We start from the raw sequence: 5,608 nt of genomic DNA, 5'->3' as shown, positions 1-5,608 counted from the left end.
GTTGCTGTGCAGCCGTCCGCGCCCCCGCAAGCCTCCTCCCTCCGGCTTTTCTCGGCCTCCGACCCCCGTCTGGCGGGCCTCACTTCCCCTCCTCTGAGCCTTCCTCCACCTTCTCTTTTCCCTCCGCCGCTACTTTCGTCTCCACAGGCTCTCGCTCCCTCCCCTCCGCTCCCGGGAGCGAGGACGAGCTGACGGGGGCGCGCGGCGGGGGCGCGCAACTCCGCGCCCGGGTTACCAGCGGCAGCGGCCAATCCCAGCGCAGCCCGAGGCGGCGTCGCGCCCGAACCCGGGCCGGGCGGCTCCTCCCGCCCCCGCCCCTCGCGCGCCCGGCGGGGCCGGGGAGAAGAGCGCGCGGACGCTGTGAGCGAGCCAAGTCGAGCCGAGCCGGGGGCGCAGAGCGCGGGAGGAGACGGCGGCGGCGGCGCGGAGCCCAGGTGAGCTGGCGTTAGCCCGGCCGGGGGCGGGGGACGCCTCCGCTTTTGGCCCAGGCGCTCTCGCCTTCTCTCTCTCTGGGCTGGGGACCACCGCTGGGATTGCACAAAGCCCCAAGGCTAGCTTGGGTTCACTCCACCCAGGGACCCCACGTGCACCTCCCCACGCCCCGCCACGTGGAGCGACTCGGCTCCCGGGATTCCTTCCCTGTGTCTTCGGGCCCTCAGGGCCGCGGGGTGGCCTCCTGGGCTGGGCCGCGCCCTGTCCCGGAGGCAGGGGAGGTCTTAGAGTTTGGAATCCTTGTCACCAGGGTCCTGGGCGTCAATGATTGAGGAGGTGGCTTAGGCCCACACCCTCGCGTTGACAGGTGGGGAAATCTGGAACGCGCAGGAGAAGACAGGGCCAGTGGACTTTGAGCGTCGCCACCCTGCAGCCCGCTTGGCTTAGGGCAAATCCAGGCCCTGGTGGCTTGGACACCAGGTGGCAGGACCCTAGACCAGCACTTGTGTGGACTTGGGGACTTCTGCCTCTCCTCAGCCTGCCCTTTGACTAACCACCCCCACCGCCCCTCGCCTCTCTCCGCCAGAATCTTGCAGGCTTGATTCTTTTGACCTAAATTTACTTGGGGCTTTAGCACGCTGTGAATGCAGAGAGGTGTCCACCTGACTCTCTGGGTGCTCGGCCCAGCCCATGTCAACACTGGGTCTTGGTGTCTGAGGTGCCACCGCATCCAGCCCTAAGTTTTTTCTGGCTTCTCCCAGCCCTTGCACTGCCCAGTCTGGGAAGTGGGGTGTTTTCACAGCTCTGCCAGCCTCTGCCCTGGCTGCTCTCACCTGGTGCTTAAGAGATTGCACCTCAGCACCTCTGATCTCTGCAGAAGGTTGAAGTGGAGGGATGGAGCTTGGTGGTGGTGGTGGGGGACATCTCAGTACTATCAGCAAGAGAGGGAAACTCCGGGTATGAGGCAACTTTTTTTTTTTTTTGGTAGAGACAGAGTCTCACTTCATTGCCCTTGGTAGAGTGCTGTGGCATCGCTCATAGCAACCTCCAACTCCTGGGCTTAGGTGATTCTCTTCAGCCTGGTGTTTGGAGTCCACACAGTCTTAGAGATAGAAACTTCATCTACCATAGAGTTCTACTGTCTTTTGGCTCTGTCCCCATAAACTCCTTTGTTCCTTGAAGGAAGCAGACACTGCAATCAGGGTAGGGCTTGGAGGAATTAGCCCACCTCTTCTTGAACCACCCCACAAAAACATGCAATTTCAGAATAAACAGTGTGTGCCATGCAAACACACTGGTAGGGTGAGCCCCAGACACCCCCTTCCAGATAGAAAACCTTCCTGTATAGAAAGTAGGCATTTGTGATGAGGGCATACAACATATTTTTGTATTAAAGAGTAATATCCATCATTTGATGAGCCCTTAACTTGGATAATAATAATGTTAATAACATTTATTGAGTTCTGTGTGCTAGATCCTATGCTATGTGTTTCAAGCATTATCTCATTTAATGCTTGCTCAAATCCTACAAAGCAAGGAGTTTTTATCCCCATTGTAAAGACTAGGAGATTGAGGTTTGTACCAATCCTCTTAGCAGGATTTAGCCTCATTTTATAGAAGGGGTCAGAAACCATAGGTAACTTGCCCAGGGTCACACAGCTAATGAAGGCATATAAGGCCTAAGGGCCTTTTTGCTTTCTCACCTGTTCTATGCCTTGCTTCTGGAAGAGCCCCGCTTGTTTACTAAATCAGCATTTATAGACACAGATCTAAGCAGGCTCTATAGTAATGATGATTCTTAGGCTTGTCTTTGCCCTCAGGTTGTTAGTGGACTGGTAGCCAAATATATTCACTAATAATTATTCATTAGTTCTCATCCAGGGTAGTCACTCCCTCGTGGCAAGCCTTTGGAAAAGTGTGGTTTGGGTTGTCAAAGTGCTGCTAAGCAGAGCGGCATCTGTGGCTCAGTGAATAGGGCGCCGGCCCCATATACCAAGGGTGGTGAGTTCAAACCTGGCCCAGGCCAAACTGCAACAAAAAAATAGCTGGGGCGTTGTGGAGGGTGCCTGTAGTCCCAGATACTCCGGAGGCTGAGGCAAGAGAATCCACCTAAGCCCAAGTGCTGGAGGTTGCTGTGAGCTGTGACGCCACAGTACTCTACCTAGAGTGACAAAGTGAGACTGTCTCTAAAAAAAAAGTGCTGCTAAGCACTCCTCGCTTTTGGTGGGCAGGGGTTAACGGGTTGCCAAATGGCTGTAAGCAGGCCAGTGCCACAATATGAAGAATGTTCCTGCCCTAGGTGCTAGTAGTGCCTCTATGCTGTGGACATGGAGGGAGTAGAAGGCAGTGAAGGTCTAGAGAAGTCTCTTTTGACTGATGTCAATATGGGAAGCCTTGAAGGATAGGTCAGAAATTGGAGATTGGATGGGAATGAGAAGGGAAGGGCACAGGATGAGATGACCTAGCAGAGGGAACTTTGTGCAGTAACCCAGGTTCACTCCTACTGAACTTCAGTCTGGATGGAAGATGGAGTGTCTCTCTCTCTCTCTTTTTCTCTCCAAAGGGCTAGGCTAGGTGGGACAGGCCAAGCTTGCTTGCTTTCTTTATTTTTTTTTGAGACAGAGTCTCACTATGTCACCCTTGGTAGTTTGAGCAACCTCAAACTCTTGGGCTTAAATGATTCTCTTGCCTCAGCCTCCGGAGTAACTGGGACTACAGGCGCCCACCACAATGCTTGGGTATCTTTTTTGTTGCAGTTGTCATTGTTTTAGCTGGCTCTGGGCTGGATTTGAACCCACCAGCCTCAGTGTATGTGGCTGGCGCCTTAACCACTGTGCTACGGGCACTGAGCCGCCAACCCTGTTTTCAAGGCATTTTGGTTCCAGGTTTTTGTTTGTTTGTTTGTTTTGGCCAAGAGTGGGTTTGAACCCGCCACCTCCAGCATATGGGGTCCTACTTCTTTGAACCACAGGCACCACCCTTGGTTCCAGCTTTAACATGGGTCACAGAGTCGCCCTTACCCTACCGTGAACTCATTTTATCAGAGAGCTCAGATAGGCAGGGTAACTTGATCAGGGTTACCTGTGACCTTCTTCCTTGCTAGGCACACCTTCTGGTGGCTGTGGGAAGCATATGGTTCCCATTTCCTTCCCTAATCCTGGGGATTTGGGGCAAATGCTACTTCAGATTTTCCTTTGAGTCATAGGGCCAGGCGTTGCTGTTTTTTTCAGATGTTTAGCTCCACCCCTTCAGATGGGGTTAGGGACCCTGGATGTGGGGTTCAGGCCAGCTGGCTCCATGATGCTGCAGTGGCCTCACCCTCACATCTGTGCTTCTTCCCTGGAAGTTGAGGAAATTGCATCCTTACAATTCAGCAGTATTTAGTCCATTCACAGTGATGTGCAATCATTACTTCTGTCCAGTTCCAGGAGGTTTTTAATCACTCCAAAAGGAAACGTTGTATCTATTAAATAATCACCCTGTCTTTCTAATGCTCATCTCCTGGCCCCTACCAATCTACTTTCTGTCTCTGTGGATTTCCTTTCCTATTCTGGGCTTTTCATATATGTGGAATCGTCTAATACATGACTTTTGTGTCTGGCTTCTTTCATTTGGCATGATGCTTTTAAGGTTATCCATATTGTAGCATGTGGCAGTGCTTCATTCCTTTCTATGGCCAAATACTCTTCCATTGTTTGGAGAGATCACATTTTGTTTATCCATTCATCCGTTGATGGACATTTGGGTAGTTCCCAGTGTAAGGGCTTCTTAAGGCTACTTTGTCCATTCCTGTGTCTCTGCAGCTCCCCAGTTAGTAAACTTCTGGGTGTAAAACATTGTTTTGTTATGCCATTTGCAGGGAGAGGGTGATGGGAGAAAGATTTCCTGAAATCACTCAGAGACAGCGTCCTGGAACAAAGTTTTCAGGATTCCCATCTTTGCACCCTCACCTGTCCCTGCACAAGAATCATAGCTTCCTGTTATGAGTTGTCTCGCAGGCCACCTCATGGTTCTTACAAGTGTAGGACACTTCAGGGACAGGCTAGATTTTATTCAGTTCCATTCTTTTCGGTCATGACGATTTGTTAAATGTATATGCCCTCATGATTTTGTGAGATTTTTCCAGACAAATCACAGTGTAGAGAGAACCTCACCAGACAGATAGTGCTATAACCCTGTGGCCACAAATGGAGTCAGCCCAGTCTCTCCTCGTAGCTTTGCCAGCAATGTCAGCCAAGGAAGCAAAAATCGGAAGCTCAGCTAGGAGGCAGCCTGGTAGAGATTAGCTCCTCATCCCCTCCTGTTTTACAAGTTGGGGAAGTAGAGTGCAGAAAGGGAGGGAGAATGTGGTCTTTTTGGAACATTTACTGTGTGCCAAATATTTGTGTACTGAGGATTCATTCCACAGCCACCCTCTAGGTAGGTCTGGCTGGCTCTATTTTACAGACGAAAAAAATCAAGGCCCAAGGTTCCCTGGTATCTGTATCTATTCTGAGCTCTTGTTCTTCCCTTGGCTGCCTTCCCTTCTTTATGCCCAAGAAAATGGGCATATTCTTGGCTATGCCATAAAGAAAATTATGCCCATTTTCTTGTGGAGGGGAGTCCACCATCTCCAGGAGGTCATGGCATGGAATCTCCAAATGGTTTTGCTCTCTGAAAAATAAGAAGACTTAGAGGGCCGGGCACCATGGCTCATGCCTGTAATCCTAACACTCTGGAAGGCCTAAGTGGGTGGATTGCCTGAGCTTACGGGTTCAAGACCAGCTTGAGCAAGAGAAAGACCCCATGTCTAAAAATAGCTGGGCATTGTGGTGGGCACCTGTAGTCCCAGCTACTCTGGAGGCTGAGGCAAGAGGATCTCTTGAACCCAAGAACTTGAGGTTGCTGTGGGCTGTGATGCTATGGCAGTCTACCAAGAGCAACAAAGTGAGACTCTGTCTCAAAAATAAAAGACTTGGAATTATTATTTTTTCCTTCTTTTTGATTGGGCACCTTCCTCAATAAAACTATATTTAAAATGAGGTAAGTGCTCTTAGCTTTCATAGGGAAGACCCCTGGCTCTTGCATTCCCTGCAAGGGATGTGAGTGATCAGAGTGGGAAAAGGATTATTTTAGCTGCTAGTGTTTCCAGTTTCAGCCCCGTTTGTAGTATTGCTGCTGAATTGGTTTTTTTTTT

The 5,608-nt window shown here is 50.9% G+C and overlaps 1 protein-coding gene across 5 annotated transcripts in view; it reads left to right on the top strand.

Annotated features, from left to right (window-relative positions):
- The first annotated feature begins 320 nt into the window (after positions 1–320).
- The window catches only part of CAMKK2 (calcium/calmodulin dependent protein kinase kinase 2), a 53,896-nt gene continuing 48,608 nt past the window's right edge, over positions 321–5,608 (top strand). For all 5 annotated transcript variants that reach the window (XR_002774857.1, XM_023516856.1, XM_012809030.2 and 2 more), the window contains exon 1: positions 321–434. The gene's annotated coding sequence lies outside the window, so the exon portion shown is untranslated. The remainder of the gene's footprint in view (positions 435–5,608) is intronic.

This window comes from Otolemur garnettii, unplaced genomic scaffold (genome assembly GCF_000181295.1).
Source record: "Otolemur garnettii isolate 467f Iridium unplaced genomic scaffold, OtoGar3 scaffold00099, whole genome shotgun sequence".
Classification (NCBI taxonomy): Eukaryota; Metazoa; Chordata; class Mammalia; order Primates; family Galagidae; genus Otolemur; species Otolemur garnettii.
The sequence above is the reverse complement of the archived record's forward strand: the minus strand, read 5'-3'. Positions and strand labels throughout refer to the sequence as shown.